Below are 20,163 nucleotides of genomic sequence, written 5' to 3'. Positions count from 1 at the left end.
TTTGATTCCCAGCTCTGCCGCCTGAGCTGTGGAGGCTTATCTGGGGAATTCAGATTAGCCTGTACACTCCCACACACGCCAGCTGGGTGACCTTGGGCTAGTCACAGCTTCTCGGAGCTCTCTCAGCCCCACCTACCTCACAGGGTGTTTGTTGTGAGGGGGGAAGAGCAAGGAGATTGTGAGCCCCTTTGAGTCTCCTGCAGGAGAGAAAGAGGGGATATAAATCCAAACTCCTCCTCCTCCTCCTCCTCCTCCTCCTCCTCCACTTCTTCTAAATGCCTTCGATCCCTTTGTCCTCCATCCATCAAAGTCTTCTGAATTACATCTACCATTTCTAATAGCCAGATCACCCTATCCAGCCATAAAGGAACCAGAGCTGGCTTTTCCGCATCAGGAAGCAGCAGGCAGAGCCCAAGAAGAAACGGCAAGGAATTAATCCCGAAAGTTTACAGACACAAAACCACTTTGTTCTTTTGCCAGGAACGCTGGCCTTCAGCAAAATTTTAATTGGGAAGGGGAAAGCGCCTCCCCTCTCAGACTCTTCCTGGCGGCACATCACCCCCCATGTGATCCTTCGCTGTGATGCTCTCCTGATGCATCAGGTGGAATCACGAGGTTGGAAAGCAAACAGGTTGCCACGGCACATTCCACGCATGACTGCAGCCGCCCTCGTGGCTTCCGACAGCCACTTCCAAGACCTGCCGACAGGCCCTCTCACGCTGAGGGCCGTGGAGGCGAAAGGGTGCCCTCTGGAGAGCATGCTCCTTGGCATGACTAATTCCAGCCCCTTTAATTGCTTCTGCCAAAGGACAAGCCGCGCCTGAATTACAGCGCACTTTCCCGTGCGGGGAGGTCAAATAGTATAGCAATGAACGTCACTTTGCCCTTCCCGATGGAATATTCTGGAGGTCTCCCCTTTCTTTCAAAACACAGAGATGCCTTGGGGCACACCCGAAAGCCCGGGGACTGCAGCCGTGAACACATCAAGATGCCCGAGATGGAATCAGGCCCTTTTGAGTTATCAGAAGAGGAGGAGGAGGAGGAGGAGGAGGAGGAGGAGGAATCTGGATTGATACCCTGCCTTTCTCTCTTGCATGGAGACTCGAAAGGACTTACAAAGTCTTTCCCTTCCCCTCAGCAGAAACCTTGTAGGGCAGGTGAGGCTGAGAGAGTTCGGAGGGAACTGTGCCTGGCCCAAGGTCACCCAGCAGGCTTCATGAAGAGGGGCGGGGAAACAAATCTGGTTGACCAGATAAAAGTCTGCCGCACTTGTGGAGGAGTGAGGAATCGAGCCCAGTGCTCCAGATCAGAGTCCACCACTCTTAACCACTACAACATGCTGGTTCTCAAGAGTTTGGTTTGTCTACTCAGACTGGATGCCACTCTCTGGGCTCTCAGGACGAGGTGTTTCTCATCGGCTACAACCTGATGCTTACTGGAGGGGGGGGGGGCTGGGATTGAACTCGGGACCTTCTGTAGGCCAGGCAGATGCTCTACAGCTGAGCCACAGCCCCTCCCCATTGATGAAGCTGTCCTATGCTGAATTAGACCCTCCGTCTATCACGGTCAGTATTGTCAACTTAGACTGGCAGCTGCTCCCCAGGGCCTTTGGATTCGGTCTTTCATATCACCTGCTACCAGATCTTTTGATGGGAGATGTCGGAGATTGAACCAGGGACTTTCTGCCCGCAAGACAAAGGCTTGTCCACTGAGCCACAGCCCTTCCTTGAGAAATCCAAAAATAAAATCTGTGAGTCTTCAGGGTAACTACAAGGTTCCTCTTTGCCTCAGTTGCCGCAGGCTAACATGGCTGGGATTCCCCCCCCCCCCCGCACCCTGGAACACGTTTTCCACTGTTCTACCTTCAAATTCCTACATTTCAACCGACACTTGGGCATATCACACCCATTAAGTGGAGAAATGGTTATGATATGCCCAAGCAGAGGTGGGATCCAACCAGTTCTCACCACTTCTCTAGAAGTGGTTACTCATTTTTTCTGAGTGCCGAGAAGGGGTTACTAAAACAACCTCCCTGCCCAATAGGGACTGGAGGTGCGTGTGTGCGGCGGCGCCACTGTTTGAATCCCACCACCATTGGAACCTGTTATTAAAATTTTTGGATCCCACCACCATCGGAACCTGTTATTAAAATTTTTGGATCCCACCACTGTGCCCAAGTGTTGGTTGAAATGTGCTGCCAATCCACCAGATACATTAAAAAACCACCAGGGGTAAAGTAACATAAGAACATAAGAACATAAGAACAAGCCAGCTGGATCAGACCAGAGTCCATCTAGTCCAGCTCTCTGCTACTCGCAGTGGCCCACCAGGTGCCTTTGGGAGCTCACCTGCAGGATGTGAAAGCAATGGCCTTCTGCGGCTGCTGCTTCCGAGCACCTGGACTGTTAAGGCATTTGCAATCTCAGATCAAAGAGGATCAAGATTGGTAGCCATAAAGCGACTTCTCCTCCATAAATCTGTCCAAGCCCCTTTTAAAGTTATCCAAGTTAGTGGCCATCACCACCTCCTGTGGCAGCATATTCCAAACACCAATCACACGTTGCGTGAAAAAGTGTTTCCTTTTATGAGTCCTAATTCTTCCCCCCAGCATTTTCAATGGATGCCCCCTGGTTCTAGTATTGTGAGAAAGAGAGAAAAATTTCTCCCTGTCAACATTTTCTACCCCATGAATTTCATATGGAGCTTCAATCCCTATCCCCCTCAGGCGTCTCACTCTCCAAGAGCTAAAAAGGAGTCCCAAACGCTGCAGCCTCTCTCCTCTTAAGGAAAGGCGGCTCCTGAGATCCCCTCAATCATCCCTGCGTAACATGAAGGGCCCTGAGGCATCGAGTATCTATAAAATAAAGCTTGCCATTTTCCCCTTGTAATCCACAGTTTGATCCCCAACCTCTCCATTTTCCTGGGACCTCAGGGCTATCACATGCTCCAAAAGAGCAAGGGCAGTGGCTGAGATGAATTTACACTCCGGGGCAATTCTCTCAGGGCATGACTCAATTCTGTGATTGCCGTGGTCATGTGCTGACCGAGCGTCACATTCCGGGCCATGAGAAGAATTTCTCCCCTCAGATATGCTGACTGATGACTCAAAGGAATGACATTCTTCTTACTGTTCCCGGCTTGTGGCTTGGCTCACTGGCCCGAGTCATGCAGCACTACTGTGTACCTCATGGCAGCACACTGAGACTTAAATCACAAGGTTTATCATCCTTTAAAAACTTTTCTACACAGCAACTTCTTTGCCTATCAAGTATTTCGCCTCTCCTCCAAGATGTTCATGGCTGCATACGCAAATCAGTCTTCCCTAGTTCACGTTTACAACAACCCCGTGGGGTGGGTTAGGCTAAGAAACAGTGACTTGTTTCCAAGGTACTCCACCGTCAGGTTCATGGCCAAGTGGACATTTGAACCCAGGTCCTAGCCAGACACTCTAATCATGACACCTCTCGACATGTGGAGATTTTAAAACAGTAAGAGCAGAAAAGAGGAAAGAAGAAATATACAGAAAGGTGGGTCTCTCTGCTCCAAGAGCTTTCAGCCTCACCTACCTCGCTGGGACACTGTGAGGATAAGACAGAGGAGAGAACTATGTAAGCTGCTTTGAGTCTCGATTGGGAAGAAAGGTGGGACATAAACAAATAGATAAATAAAATCCAAATTGCAACACCACAGCAAAGAGTAGAGAGAAGCACACGGAAGGGAAAAACAAGGTAATAGGAATTGATACCATATCGCTTTTACATCCAAAGAGAAGGGGATGCCCTTGATCGAATGTCATGAACACACATTAAAGATTTTTTTTGTTACTAGCTGGACTACCTTTTGGCTGGGGGCTGAAACATTATGAAACAAAACAAATCGCAAAATCAGGTCTGGGTTGAGTGAAATCAGGGGTGTCCAACTCTGGCACCCCAGATGTTCATGGACTACGATTCCCATCAACCTGGGAATCGTAGTCCATGAACATCTGGAATACCAGTGTTGGACACCCCTGAGTTACATCAAGGCTGCGTTAAGACAGCTCTTCCCTAATAATATTCCACATATCTCCTAAACAAAAATACAATCTCATGGGTTGTCTTCACCACTGATACTGCTAATTAAAAATGTTTTGGAAGATTTAATTATTTCCAGTCTCTATGGTTTCGATTCCGTTTTATTTCTTTTGAGTGTATGTGTGTGTGTATATATGTATGTGTGTGTGTATATATGTATGTATGTATATATGTATGTATGCATATATACATACATACATTCAAATGTCCGCTCTAACAGGAAGGCTGATCTCGGGCCAATGATGCGCTCACCGCTTAATAACCGTTCTCCTACATTTTATCCTCAGAGCAACCCTGCGAGATAGATTAAGCGGTGAGCACATCATTGGCCCGAGGTCAGTCTTCCTGTTAGAGTGGATGTTTGAATCCAGATCTGTGATACTCTCCAAGCTCTTCTTCCTCTAACTCTCCGCCTCCCTTGCCACACTCCAGGAAAGAAATGCAGCCCTGAATCTAAAGCTTCCGTCCACTGTAACTTCACATCTTTGCCGGCTTGCACAGAGAGCCGAGCTTTCTAGAAGCAAGGCCCGAGAGCCAGCTATTGCAATGAGCAATTTGAAGCAATTGTCATAAATTATATTCCCTGGGGAAGTGTGTGTGTGTGTGGGGGGGGGGTGGAGTTATATATAAAGAAGAGAGAGGGAACCATTACTGGGCCTGCAATTGCAGACTAGAGTAGGATATTAAACTGTTTCCCTTGGTACTATTTTTTCTGCTGAAAACTGCCACCAGCCTCTCTTTGAACACCGCAGTGGGAAAATGTGCAAGAACCTCACTCCCAAGCATGTGATAAAAGCAGCGATGAGTGGAGGATTTCCAGCTCTGTCTGCAGATTTCGGTGGCGGAGACTGGGCAAGGCATAGGGCTAAATTTACACAGGTGTCAAACTTGTGGCCCTCCAGATGTTATGGACTATAGTTCCCATCATCCCGATGGGAACTGTAGTCCATAACATCTGGAGGGCCACGAGTTTGACACCTATGGCCAACTCAAAATCTCTGGGTTGGGGATGGGGAAGCACCTGGGGAATTTTGGAGTGGAGCCTGTTTGGAGGGTTTGGAAAGGAGAGCAAACTGAGCGGGACAGAATATGCCATCAAGCCCCCACTTCCAAAGTGGCTATTTTCTCCATTTTCTGTCTCCTGGAGATCAGATGTAATAGTGGGCTATCTCCGGCTGCCTCCAGGAAGTTGTAATTAAGAAAGTATAAACTGCACAGTGATGGGATCCAAAAATTTTAGTAGCAGGTTCCCATGGTGGTGGGATTCAAACAGTGGCATAGCGCCAATGGGGCTGGGCGGGGCACAATGGGGGCGTGGCCGGGCATTCCGGGGCTGGGCGGGGCTGTGGCAAGGATGCAGCCGCTGCACCGGTCCTTGGGCGGGAAACGAATGCACGCAAGCGCAGGCTGCCACACACCTCCTGCTAGACTGCTTCAAGTTCTGCGCGCTACTGCTGAGAGGAGGGGCGTAACTAAGACAAAAATCACATGGCAAAATCACCAATTAGTAACCCCCTCTCGGCACACACAAATAATTAGCAACCAACTCCCGGGAGCCTGTGAGAACCTGCTGGATCCCACCTCTGAAACTGCACCCCAGTTTAACAGTATAAAAACTGTCTAACTCGGTATCATAAGCGATACATACAGATGGGAAGGGCAGGGTATCGATATAAACATAAATAAAATAATTAAAAATAAAAATAACAAAATAAAGAACTGCCACCGGCAAAATAATTGCAAAAACGTTTACGATTATCAAAAAGCTGTATTGACGCTACTTACAGCAGTAGCTTAAAAAAAAAAACAGAACTCAACAAATTCCCACCGACGCAAACGTGCCCAACAATCTAAGTGGGGAAAGGGAACAAAACGATTGCCGGCTGTCAACAAAAACAGAAAGAGAGGTAGCAATAAGTACAAACACAAAATGTAACTGTAGAATAAACTGATCTTTCCAAGTGATACTGACGAGTCGCTGTCAGAAGCGTTATTTCAAAGAGAAATAAGAGCTCAAATTGATCTTCGCACAAGCACGAACCCAGTTATAATCTTGCCTCGGAGTCCTGCATTCGAAATAAGTCACAATTAGGGTGAATGTGCCCTCTAAGCTGCACAGAAAGGTTGCTCAAAACAAATTCTCCATGTGCTGTCACATTGGGACAGCGCTGCCTTCCGATTAGTGTATGCCTTCCATGGAAGTTGGCAACCCTAGGAGGGCATGGTGTAAGGAAGGGAGGAACCCCAGTGTTGGAGGTAGGGTGTGTGTGTGTGTGTGGGGGGGGGAAATCACTGAACTTTTGCCCGCTGCTGCAAAAGGCCTGGCTTGCCTAGAGACAAAAAGTCCAGAAATTTGAGTATGGCAGGGCTCAGGGGGTTGTTGAGCACAGAAGCAGGCGCGGTGGCCGGCTCCCATGCCCGCCCCCTTTTAAGCCCACCCCAGGAGAGAGCCAGACAGCTGCACTGTTCCAAGAAGGCACATGACATCACAATCACATCACAGAGAGACGGATTAATCCCCATGCCAATCGGCTGTGGCAAAAGAAAGCAGAAGTCTACGGGCGCCTTCAAGGCTGGCGACGTTTATGAAATTATTCCTTAAAGAGACGGCGCCCAGGGTTGTGATTTCTCTGGCGGTGGGGGGGGGGGGGTTGCTCCACATCACCAGCACCTGGAGGGTGGGGTGTCTGGCCAGGCCAGGAGACAAGAAGCACCCTGCACCTATCTGTGCCAAAAAGGAATGTTTTCTGCCCCTCGGGGACCCTGCCTGTCTTGCTATGACTCTTGGCATTTGTGCCACGCAAGGTGCCAACTCTGGGTTGGGAAATACCTGGAGATTTAGGGTGCAGAGTCTAGGGAGGGGAGGTTTGGGGGAGGGGAGGAATGCCAGCACATAAAATGCCAGAGTCCACCCTCCAAAACAACCATTTTCTCCAGGGGAGCTGGTGTCGATAATCTTGAGGTCAGCTGTAATTCTGCGGGATCTCCAGGCCCCAGAAAACCCTAGCAGAGAGAGACAGAGAATCCAAGGTTGCCAACCTCCAGGTTGGGACTAAAAATCTCCCAGATTGACATCTGATCACTGAGAGCCAGTGTGGTATAGTGGTTAAGAGCAGGTGCACTCTAATCTGGAGAACCAGGTTTGATTCCCCGCAGGCTTATCTGGTGAACCAGATTAGCTTGTGCACTCCAACACACACCAGCTGGGTGACCTTCTCCGCAAACTCCGCCCCTCCAGCCATTACCTTCAAATCTCCAGGAATTTCCCAACCTAGAGTTGGTAACCCCACTTTCTACACCTGCACACTAAGGGGTACGTTCAAATAACAGAAAAAGAGAGGAAAAATAATGCCTGACTAGGGGGTTATGATCCAGCAGGTAGGACTCTGCCACAGGCTTGTGATTTTAAACAAGCTCTTAATTTTACTTAATTTTAAGTCCTTTTCAAAAGACAGAACATTTGACCATATCTAATTATAAACATTTACAAACCCAGTTGTTTAAAAAAGATCACTGTTTTTTGTTTACCCTGAAGAGGGTTGGAGTGGACGGAATTAAAGGAGACAACAGATTGAAATACTGCCGCCATCACGTCTGAACATAACAGCTCTGCTGGATCAGACCAGTGAGGGTCCATCTAGTCCCACGTCCTGTCTCACATAGTGGCCAACCGGGTCCTCTGGAGGTCCAGCAACAGGGCACAGAGCCTTCCCCTGATGTTGCCTCCTGGCAATGGGATCCAGAGGTTGACTGCCTCTGACCATGGAGGTTCCATTTAGTCATGACAGCTGGTAGCCACTGATGGATCTGCCCTCTAAGAATCTCCATAATCCCTCTTGAAGCCAGTAAGGACATAAGAACAGCTGGGGGAAAGGGTATCATAAAGCTGTGGAAATGTGGAGAGGTTGGGGATATAGATAGCCTCTCTTACAACAGGGGGCAAATCCAAACACCTTTGGGCAGCCCAGCCCCCACCGCTCAGCTTGGCTGCCCCCTCCCACCCCTGCTTCTCCATCAATAATTCAGATCTGACTGACTCCAGGTGGATGCAAATAGGGAAGGTTCGAGAACCAGCCCAAGAATCTGTCCAGCTCTGCGTAGGAGCAGCTCTGATGTTAAGAGAAATGTGTCCGTCCCCCACCCCACACTCCATCTTGCCAGTCCTGGAAAGAAAAGGGGGGAGGTAGCTGTCAATCTGGGGCGTAAGCTACAGACTCCACGGTTTAGGTCCTGAGATGAAACAGGCCGATGCTCAGGAGCACAGCTAAGTGACAAATATTCTAGCAAACAAAGCAGAAGACTAAGTAATGGGGGACTGTCTGCAAGTCCCGTGGCTAGTGGAATATCTCAGTCAGTTCCGTAGGGCCGGCAAGGCAGAGATGTTCCACTGGGCTTTTGGTTCAGACTACCCCGTCTGACTGTCCACCTTGGCGGCTCCCCAATTTCCAACATGCGCTCCTTAAATTGGGCGCCTTCGCCACCTTCCCCCCAACCAACAACTCAGTAATTGGTAATTGAACTATGTCAGGTTGCAGATGATAATTTGTAGATTTTGGGGTTTTGTGTATTAAATATTCACCATCTGTAGAAGAGTATTTTACTGTCATACTTTATTGTATTATTAGCATTATTTGTATTTTAAATTTGTGTGTAAGTTACCCTAAGTCAAACATTGGTTGGGAAAGGTGGGGAATAAATTTAATAAACTAATAAATAATAAAATCTGTGAATTCCTACTCTACAAGGGAACTGCTTATTTCTTTAGAAATAATTTCTATGCTGCTGTGCATTCCTGGAAACTGCTTGCGCAATCTATACTGGGATGAGGCTAACCTGATCTTTCACATCTTGGAAGCTAAGCAGGGTTGACCTTGGTTAGAACTTGGATGGGAGACCATCAAGGAAGTCAAAGGTTGTTATGCAGAATCAGGCAACGGCAAGCCACCTCTAAAAGTCTCTGGCCTTGAAAACCCCATGGTACTGGGCTCAGTGTTTTCCTGTGGTGTGGATGGTCCAAGCTAGCATCTTCAGATCTTAGGAGTTAAGCGGGATTGGCCCTGGTTACCATGTGGGTGGGAGATGACCAAGAAAGTCCAGGGTCACTATTTAGAGGGAGGAAATGACAGGAGTAGGAGGAGTAGGAGTAGGAGTAGGAGTAGGAGTAGGAGGAATTTGGATTTACATCCCCCCTTTCTCTCCTGTAAGGAGACTCAAAGGAGCTGACAATCTCATTTTCCTCCCCTCCCTCCACAACAAACACCCTGTGAGGTGAGTGGGGCTGAGAGAGCTCCAGAGAACTGTGACTCGCCCAAGGTCACCCAGCTGGCATGTGTTGAAGTGCACAAGCTAATCTGGTTAACCAGATGGGCTTCCACAGTTCTAGTGGAAGAGCTGAGAATCAAACCCAGTTCTCCAGATTAGAGTGCACCTGCTCTTAACCACTACGCCACGCTGGCAAACCACTTCTCTCCATATCCTGCCTTGAAAACCCCATGAGAAGAAGAAGAAGAAGAAGAAGAAGAAGAAGAAGAAGAAGAAGAAGAAGAAGAAGAAGAAGAAGAAGAAGAAGAAGAAGAGTTTGGATTTATATCCCCCCTTTCTCTCTTGCAGCAAACTCAAAGGGGCTTACAATCTCCTTGCCCTTCCCCCCTCACAACAAACACCCTGTGAGGTAGGTGGGGCTGAGAGAGCTCGAAGCTGTATTTAATACAAAGTCCGCCCAGCTGAAGATTATTATTATTGGGGAGTGCACAGGCTAATCTGAATTCTCCAGATAAGCCTCCACAGCTCAGGCGGCAGAGCTGGGAATCAAACCCGGTTCCTCCAGATTAGATACACGAGCTCTTAACCTCCTACGCCCATAAGTCAGCTGTGACTTAAGCACACTTACCACCATCCTCAAGATTTGTTTTTATTGTTTTTGCTGTCAGATTGGCTGTTTTCTTGTGCAAACCGTACTTTCATTAAAAGGATAAGAATGCCAGCCGTGCACAAAGGGTCACAGTGAAGACCGCACAGGCAAATGTTCTGCTGCAGGTCCATGGGCCAAAAAGCACCAAGCAGTTGCAGAGGCACACACATGGACTTTTGTATGCCGATCACAACAGACAACAATTGTGGTCTGCGTACTTTTCATTGGCGTGCTATCTGGGGGGGGAAAAATCTACCCAGCGTGAAACAGTTCTTATTTTATAAAATGGGAATTAGGGTGACCTTCTTTGTCTCTGTCAGGAGAAGTATTGTGCAAGCTGAAAAAATCTGTGGGATCTGATCAGTCACAGGTTGGTGGGTCTCAGCAAATAACTGGACTGGATTTGACTTTGTCCTAGTTTGGAGCAGGGCTTGTAAACTGCAGGATCTGAAGCGTGTTCTTGAGCATGCACAGAGCATCTTTCCCTCTACAAGCTGAAACCCTTTGCCATAATTAAGGTGCCCTTTGTCCAAAAGATGATACAACATTTGAGAAGAAAGCAAGAAAGCAAGAAAGAAAGAAAGAAAGAAAGAAAGAAAGAAAGAAAGAAAGAAAGAAAGAAAGAAAGAAAGAAAGAAAGAAAGAAAGAAAGAAAGAAAGAAAGAAAGAAAGAAAGAAAGAAAGAAAGAAATTTAATCGGTAAAGCTCACTGCTTACAGTGATGGCTGGGAGCCATACCCCAAGACCTCAGAGCTAGATCTGGAAATAAACTCTGTCTAAACTTGGCCTACCTTGGTTCAGCTTTGACCGTCCAAGAGGGAGAAGCCAGGCTTGCACAGTTTGGAAAGAAAGTTCTGGGGCCTGATCCAATTGCCCTGGGGAGGCAAGGCCCAACCACACAAGCCCAGAAGTGCCAAGCGGTGGGTGCTGGTGAAAGTGGCGGCCCCGGGGTCTAGGGCGTGCGTGGCTCCGCAGTGCCGGGACGCCTGCTGGCCATCTCCCTCCCACAGCGCCTTCCCTTTACTTTCAAGTCAGAAGCTTGCCTGGCTGAGAGTCTCCGGTTGCTGGGGAAACAGCCTCGTTTCAGAGCCCTTTCAGGATGCCCGGCGTAAACTCTGGGACTGGCCGTCCGCCAGCTGGGCTTTGGCATGCGCCGGAGAAACAAGAGGCACGGGCAGAGAAAGGGCCCTGCTGGAAGGCAGTGACTTTCGGCTTGCTCCTGGGGTCCTCTGAGGTCACTTGGAGGCTTGCAAGCATTCCCTGATGGGACAAATTTCCCAGAAAAAAATGTAAAATACCCAGTTGTCTGGATTTTTATCCTGCAATTCACAACAGGAGCAGCAGAGTTTTGCAACCCTTCTGAGCAGAACGGTCGGCTTTTACAAGACCCGCCGGTGCCCCGCACAAAACGGGAGCGCAGCACCCTCTCCTCTCACCCGTGCAACGTTCAAGAATTTCTCTCTGCCTGCAGACAGTCTCCTGGAAAGACACCGCGTCTGGAAGGAAAGGGCTCCAGGCCCCGTGTAGTAAAAGCGAGATCCTAACAAAACAAGAAAACCCCCCAAGGAAGGCCAGACTCCAGAAGGTCAAGCGGTCTGCCATTCACTCGAGACACTGCTGATTTGTGAAAATGACAAGGTGCGTGCATGCAAGCAGGGCTGAAAGCCGTGGTTACATCATGATGGACGGGGAAAACGTTTCGCACATGTTTGGGCACGCTTTCGCCACCGCTCGGACCTGACGGTGCAGCTTGAGCTCAGACGGAGCCCTTTGTGTTTCACTCCCACACTTCTGTCAAAAAGTCCAAAACAGAAGGTGTGGCGGCCGCTCCCCATTTTATCACCTCAACGTCCCTCAGAGGTCAGTGAGGGGGTGGGAGAGAGGGACATGGCCAAGGATAAGAACATAAGAACTAGCCTGCTGGATCAGACCAGAGTCCATCTAGTCCAGCATTCTGCTACTCGCAGTGGCCCACCAGGTGCCTTTGGGAGCTCACGTGCAGGAGGTGAAAGCAATGGCCTTCTGCGGCTGTTGCTCCTGAGCACCTGGTCTGCTAAGGCATTTGCAATCTGAGATCAAGGAGGATCAAGATTGGTAGCCATAGATCAACTTCTCCTCCATAAATCTGTCCAAGCCCCTTTTAAAGCTATCCAGGTTAGTGGCCATCACCACCTCCTGTGGCAGCATATTCCAAACACCAATCACACGTTGCGTGAAGAAGTGTTTCCTTTTATTAGTCCTAATTCTGCCCCCCCCCCCAGCATTTTCAATGGATGCCCCCTAGTATTGAATGTTCTAGTATTGTGAGAAAGAGAGAAAAATTTCTCTCTGTCAACATTTTCTACCCCATGCATAATTTTATAGACTTCAATCATATCCCCCCCTCAGACGTCTCCTCTCCCAACAAGCATACCCAACAAGCTTCACAAGAGGGTATTTTAATGTGGTTTTCCTAGATCACGGGAACCCAAGATGGTGCCTGTGGGCTCAATGGCACCCACCAAAACCTTTTCTGGTGTCCAACAAGTGTTTTTAGGAAGTGGGTGGGGCCAGGGAGGGCTTTTGCCCAGCAAGGCTTCTAATTGGCTGTTGGAGAATTGATTGACTGTACGGATTTTTAAAAATGTTGCTTCACCTGGAGCTGCCACAACAGCATAAGGATCTACAATGCCCTTTTCGCACGATTCTCCTAAAATGTTTGGAAAACATTTTTAATCCCTCTAGAAGAAGAAGAAGAGTTGGATTTATATCCCCCCTTTCTCTCCTGTAAGGAGACTCAAAGGGGCTTATAATCTCCTTTCCCTCTCCCCACCCCACAACAAACAGCCTGTGAGGTGGGTGAGGCTGAGAGAGCTCCGAAGAACTGTGACTAGCCCAAAGTCACCCAGTTGGCATGTGTCGGGGTGCACAAGCCCATCTGGTTCACCAGATAAACCTCCATAGCTCAAGTGTCAGAGATTAGAGTGCACCTGCTCTTGACCACTACACCAAGATGTATGTCCGCATACACCCCTTCAAAACGATTCATAGCCGCCATTATGCGTTTCTTCCCATTTTTTTTAGTTAGTTCAAGAATCGATGCTTCACAGCTTCGGGCTGCAATTGTCCGTATGGATGCCTCAGAGATTAGAAGCCCAAAATAACAAAAGCTAACAGAAATGATGAGACACGGGCAAGGGGGGGAAGAGTGAGCTCACAAATTGGCCCCAAGGAGGAAGTTCGGTAAAGGCAGAGAAGTGTGGAAAATGTTTTAAAGAGACCGCACTGAAGTGAAACTGTTTTGAAAACATTTCCGCTTACAGAACCATTTTTTAAAAACTGAAAACGTTTTGAAGCTGGAAATAAAACAGTTTCAGAACTACAGTAGGGAAAACAATGTGGAACTCTTTGAAGGAAACATTTCATTTCCTATCACAAAAAGTTTTTAAAAGTCTATGTGGAAAGGGCCACTGTGGGCCTTTCCCCACTTACCTTAAGCCCCGCGCTACTTGAGGAGAGTAGCGCGGGGTCCCCCGGCACTCCCCACGAGAGGGGTGGCGACAGCGCAGCCGCCCCAACGCTGCCGCTGTCGTGCCCCCTCAGCGCGAGGCATCCCTGGCGCTCTTGCAAAGGGCGCCTTTTGATGACCGCGCGCAGACCCCGTGCAGGGATGCCGCGTGCTGAGAGCAGCGCGCGGCATAGGGGGATCATGGTGAGTGGGGAAATGCCCTGTGTTACTGAAGTTAAGCTGTGGCAGCCATTTTATCGCTGTGCCACCATGCCACTCGAGGCCTCAAAAAGGTTGTACGCTCCTGCCCTAGATTCTTGTCTAACGAACTAACTACTACACCACACTGTTTGTGCCCCTCAGGGATTCCAGTCAGATCTTCCACTCTTCTATTTTTATTATTATTATTACTATTATTGTCATTTATCATCTGCCTTTCCCACTGGAGACCCACGATAGATGGGAAGGGGAAATGCCTAAGACTACATTTAGCTGAATCTGACCCGTGGGAAGAGAACAGCCTACCTGGGCTGGAGAGATTCAGTTTTCTAATCCACCATGAATCTCGCTGTGTTCCCTTAGGCCTGTTATTTTTTCTCAGACTCATCTACCTCATAGGATTGTTGTGAGCCTAAACAGGGAACAGAGAACCACTTACACAGTTCTGAGGTAGCTGGAGATATGGCAGGATTAAATCCAGTAGACAGAGAGAAGGGAATGAAGCGCCGGCAGAGGCTGATTTCATTTACATCCCATGTTCTTCCCCTGTGGGGACCCTTTCTCCATTTCATCGTCACAACAACCCTGCGAGACAGATTAGGTGGCGAGCGAGCGACTGGCTAAAAGCTACTCAGTTTCCGAGGCAGAGCAAGGATTCAAACCCAGGCCTTCTGGATCCTAGTGCAACATTCTGACCACTACGTCCCAGAGATGTCAAGCTATGGTGTTGTCAATGGCAATTAGCCATTGATTAAACCTGAACTCTGGAAATACCAGGCATTCTTCCGCTATGTAAACTAATAATCACTTCCCCAAAAGGTGTAGTACATTTCAATTGCCAGCTACATGAGGCTTTCTAATTCTTGTTTCAAAATATGTTTGCTTTATTCCTAAGAGCCACTTCTGTTTTATTTACTTCTTTCCTTTGCTTCTAATCCACCTCTCTCCCAAAGTGCCCAAGATGGATTATAGACTTAAATTCACAAGTAATCATCATGGGAAAAAAAAGATCAAATCCAATTCAAAGTATTTAAAATTACAGCCATGTACATCCCTACTAAAAGCTGGAAGGTGGTTGTAAAACAGAAATAGCAGCCGTGTGGAATCATATTCTGGACTGAAGGAAGGCAAACACTTCTCCCTCCCACAGTTTCATTATAAAAAGGAAACCCAGGGCCTTTCCGCTGCTCTCAGCGCGCAGCATCCCAGGCACGCGCCCGGCCGTCCCCACGACCCCGCGCTCTGTGCGGGGCCATCAAAAGGCGCCGTTAAGAAGAGCGCCTGGGATGCCGCCCGCTGAGAGCAGCGGAAAGGCCCTGGGTTTCCTTTTTATAATGAAACTGTCTTCTTTTCTCTGCAGGGTCAGTAACAACAGGCAACAGGGTTCAAAGCTGGGGTGAAAAGATACATAATTTATGTATATACGTAATGCCCCTCTATTTACACCTCAAGTGACTCATAGGAGCAGGTGAGAAACTGTTGTACTTATGTACATCAGTGCTGTCAAATTGCAGCCCATTTATAGCAACCCCAGCAAAAGGTTTTATGGCACGTGAGAAGCAGAGGTGGTTTGCAATTGCCTTCCTCCACAGAGTTTTTCTTGGTGGTCTCCCAAGTACTGACCCTGCTTAGCTTCCAATTTATGGTAGTCTCAGCAAACATCTCTCGAGGCACATGAGAAGCAGAGGTAGTTTGCCATCATCTTCCTCTGCAGAGTCATCTTTGGTGGTCTCCTGTTCATGGCACAACCCTGCTCAGCTTCCAAGATCTTATAAGATAGGGTATACCATGCTGCCTTACTTCCCTCATACTGGTCAAGAAGAGGGGAATTTCAGAAAGTGCAGCTTCTCTTTTAGAACCATCTGCCAAAATTCCCTCTTCTGCTCCAGTAAGATGGAGAGAAATGACCCTGCTACGGAGCCGGACACCCACGCTGCCTCTTATACGAAGGGAACCTGTCCTCTCTCCAGCAAAATTCTACCCTTGGCGGATCTAATCAGATCTCATCCATGCATAACTACAGCCTGCTAAAAAGAACTATAAAATCCACAGAAAGATCAATCGAAAGCAAAGCCATCGCATCCGGCTGGCCTATGCCAGTCACATCTCCCCAACTGTATTCCAAGGCAAAAGAATCAAGGCACATGTTTGCACGCTACAACAAAAACAGTGTTTTTTTTTAAAAACAAACAATAACAGTGAAGCAGCAAACCCATACGGTTCTTCAAAATTCCAGAAATGTACACACAAAAATGCTTGCTACTGAAAAGCCACCATCGAAAAGAACCACAATGCCGCTAAAACATCCCAAGCCTCACAAAACACACAACTCAATGCAGAAGAAGATTTATACCCCGCTTTCAGAGTTTGGATTTATACCCCACTTTTCTCAACCTTAAAGAGTCTCAAAGCGGCTTACCAGACCCGGATCACAACGACAGAACCTCTGAAGATTGGCTCAGAGTTGCATATCTCCCTGTTCTCCCATGGGATTGTGCCATGAATCTCTGGGAATCTCACACAGCCCTTCGCAAAAAGCACTGCTGGATTTTAAACGCTGACTCCGTGTAACTGAGCACAGACAACTCCAAATGAAAAGTGAGAAGGGGGCTCCATTTGCAGAGGGTAAGCAAAACAGCATCAGCATGGAGCAGGGTTGCTACAGGACGAACCCTTGAGCCAAGAAAACCTCCGGGGCCCAGACAGCCCCACCAAAAGTCCAACCCTGTGCTCTGAGTTTCACTAATTGCTACTTACACAAATCACCTTTTTAGCTTCTCGCCTTGAAATGCCGCCCGCTGGGTGACTTTGTCTTTTTAATTTTGTTCAAGAGACCTAAAGATCCAATTTTTTCCCCTCCCCGGGGCTGTCCCGTTGCAGCCAAACAGGTTGGCCCTGCTGAAAAGGAAGACTAGAAATACCTTTCTGGTCCCTGGGGGTCATGTCTCGCTTCCTAGCTCTGGGAAGCAGCTGCTTCTGGGGTGGAACACGGCTCTAACCGATTGTTAGAAGGAGAATGCAAATGCCTCTTGCAAGGAAAATTGGCAAGGCAGGATATAATTAAGCCCAATGGAATTTGGCTGGGGCATTAAAGCCGCCACCTCACAGGCGTGATGCTAACGCGTCATTAGGCAGGCGATCCCAACAAGGTAGATTGTTTAATGCAGCCTGGGATCCCAAAGCCCTTGCGCAGGGCGGGAGGGTGAGCTTGTGGCACAGAATCTCTCTCTCGCCCTGTTTGTTTCTCAAGAAGCAGAGAAATGAAGAACTGCAATGTATCATCGAAGGCTCTCACGGCTGGATTCAACTGGTTGTTGTGGGTTTTCCGGGCTGTGTGGCCGTGGTTTGGTAGAAGTCTACTTCTCTCTGTGATACTCCTCTGAAGATGCCAGCCACAGATGCAGGCGAAACGTCAGGAACAAGATCTACCAGACCACGGCCCCACAGCCCGGAAAACCCACAACAACCTGAAGAACTGCACATAGCTAAATCCCAGGGGGAAACTACATGATGAGAACACCAAGGTAGCTTCTGTAATGCCATCCCCCAGACTCCACAAGGCCAGAAGTCAAGGATTTTGATAGACTTGGCCCATCAAAATCAGTACTGCCCACTCAGACTGGCAGCTGCTCTGCAGGATCATAGACGGGGGCCTTTCCCATCACCTGATTCCTGGCCTTTTTAACTGGAGATATCGAGGATTGAAACTGACCTTCTGATTATCAAGCAGATTTTACTTATTTATTTCATTATATTTATGCCCTGCCCATTCCTGGCCAGAGCAAGGCTCAGGGAGGCTTACATGTAGGACTAAAACTACTCCAATTTTTACAATATGATATAAATTAACTCTAAAATCTAATATCTATGCAGATGGCAAACTGATTGGTAAAAAGATGCCAGCCTAAAATGTATTGCCCCCCCCCACCAGCGCCAGTAAAATTCCTACTCTGTTAATCGGGGGGGGGGGGAGGGGGTACATAAACAAGAAACGTGCAAGGTGTAAATAACACAATTGCAATAAATTGCAATGAAGAAGAAGAAGAAGAGTTTGGATTTATATCCTCCCTTTCTCTCCTTCAGGAGACTCAAAGGGGCTTACAATCTCCTTCCCCATTCACAACAAACACCCTGTGAGGAAGGTGGGGCTGAGAGAGCTCCGAGAAGCTGTGACTAGCCCAAGGTCACCCAGCTGGCGTGTGTGGGAGTGCACAGGCTAATCTGAATTCCCCAGATAAGCCTCCACAGCTCAGGCGGCAGAGCTGGGAATCAAACCCGGTTCCTCCAGATTAGATACACGAGCTCTTAACCTCCTACGCCACTGCTGAGTTAAACATCTGGCCTCAGATCCAAATTTGAGTCTCCGTTTAAACTTGAATCTGGGTCCGATTAGGGAGGCTGGCTTTTTCAGTTCAATTCAGATTTACAGATGGCTTCAGCCAAAGAACCAGTGGAACATTGTCTGGGTCACTGAAGCCTCATTAGTTCCATCCAGAGCAGTTCCCCTTACAGACCCCTCAAGGAAACCCCAGCCCCCGCCCCTGCCCCACCTGTGCGGGCTGCTTACCGTCTGTGATGGCCACTTCTACGAGAATTTTGTTCCTTGCGGTGTTAGAAACAACTTAGCATCATACCATTCTGACTGCTGGGGCTGCAGGGGGGAGAAAGAGAAAGAATGCAAGGTGAGCCCAACACGTGGCCCAAGGGGATTCAGGTGCAAGCAGGTGAGTGCTGTCCCGAGAGCGAAAAAGCCCCTGAGGGGCCTCCCTCGTGACAATTCCTGACCTTGGCGTGGCTTCTCTCCGAAGCGTCACAAGGATAATGACACCTGCCGCATTGCTGGAGCGCTGCCTCACCTAATGGCCCCAAAGGGTTGGGGAGGTGTAGAGATTTGTGCTGACTTGGCCAGGTGTGCCATCCTCATTGCCAGGGCTCAGGTTGGGACACTGAGGCACGCCAAAGGAGAGAGCCTGGTCTGAAATTGGGCAGGTGATTGGCGTGACACAGTAACTCCAACAACCAACCTTCTTTGTTGTTTGAGATGTTTAACTTTCTTCTTGCGAAATCGCTCATAAACGCGACTAAACCAGACCCTCAGCCCACCGAGGTTAGAACTGTCCACTCAGGCTGGCAGCCGCTCTTTTCAGGTTCTCAGGCTGAGAATCTTTCTCATCACCCATGAGCTGGTCTTTGGTGGAGATGACAGGGATTGAATCGGATACCTCCTACATGCCAAGCAGATACTCCCTCAACCGAGCAATTGCTCTTCCCTAATCCAGTACTGATTACTAGGTGTGTTTATTTCTTTTCTAGAAAACTCCTATTGAAAATAATTTTTTTGAGAATAAGTTTAGGGTACTGGATCGAATCACTGCAGTATAAAAATTCTCAACAATACCTCTAAACAGTTTGCTTATTATCTAGCCTTCCGTCTGCATTTTAAGCATTGCTTATGCGCAGCCAACAGTTCTGGTTGCCCCTGGCATGTACCAATCACCCCCAAGCAACCACTCATAGAAACATCTATATGAGAGGTCTTTTCCCCCGCCCACGGACCCTTGAGACGTAGGATCAGCAATTCCGTGTTGGGAAATTCTGGGATTTGGAGATGTGGACTGGGGGGGGGGGAGGGTTTGGGGAGCATGTACCAATTGAACAGGTGAGCAAACAGATGGGAGCTTGCCTGGAGGTCTCAGACGCACCCCAGCCTAATGGTGGGGTTTGAAACCAGCTCCCCAAAAACCAACTGTGAAATTCCTGGAGGTTTTGGGAAGAGGATACCTGTGGAATGGAGAATCTGGGGAAGGATTTCACTTAATGTTATTTAGAATCAGTCTTCCTCACAAGGACTCAAAACAGATTACACACAGTAAGTCAATATTATCAACAAAACGAGACATTCAACAACCAGCATATTAGGATTTTAGAAGACTGGAGCCATCAGAAAGAACTGAAGCATAGCATAAGCATTCCCATGACACATTAAGCAGTATGGAAATTATATAATAGGACCCTACTTACAATACACTCTGTGCAGCAGTATAGACCATAGTTCCTAATCATTTATCCAAGCAAGTTTGTTGAAAAATAAGAAAAACAACAGAAGAAGGAGGAGAGGAGTTTGTATTGTGCTTTCTTAACTCTAAGGAGTCTAAAAGTGACTTACAACTGCCTTCCCTTCCTCTCCCCACAACAGACACCTGAGAGAGTTCAGAGAGAACTGTGACCAGCCTGAGGTCACCCAGCAGACTTCTTCTGGAGGAGCGGAGAAACAAACCTGATTCACCAGATAAGACTCCACCACTCAGGTAGAGAAGTGGGAAATAAACCTGGCTCTCCAGATTAGAGTCCCCTGCTCTTAACCATTATACCATACTGGTTCTCTAAAACCCTACTATTAACCTGACTATCTGAGTAGAAAAGCTCTCTTGTAGGTGCTACTTTCTCCAAAGGAACTCTTTGGAGTTGGGAGA

At 48.1% G+C, this 20,163-nt stretch overlaps 1 protein-coding gene across 1 annotated transcript in view; it reads right to left on the bottom strand.

The window, feature by feature from the left end:
* USP2 (ubiquitin specific peptidase 2) overlaps positions 1 to 20,163 on the bottom strand; it is an 80,764-nt gene that overhangs the window by 48,112 nt on the left and 12,489 nt on the right. The window contains exon 2 of the mRNA XM_048513263.1: positions 18,258 to 18,341. The gene's annotated coding sequence lies outside the window, so the exon portion shown is untranslated. The remainder of the gene's footprint in view (positions 1 to 18,257; positions 18,342 to 20,163) is intronic.

Source organism: Sphaerodactylus townsendi, linkage group LG12 (assembly GCF_021028975.2).
Source record: "Sphaerodactylus townsendi isolate TG3544 linkage group LG12, MPM_Stown_v2.3, whole genome shotgun sequence".
Lineage (NCBI taxonomy): Eukaryota > Metazoa > Chordata > Lepidosauria > Squamata > Sphaerodactylidae > Sphaerodactylus > Sphaerodactylus townsendi.
This window is presented reverse-complemented; position numbering and strand designations above follow the sequence as displayed.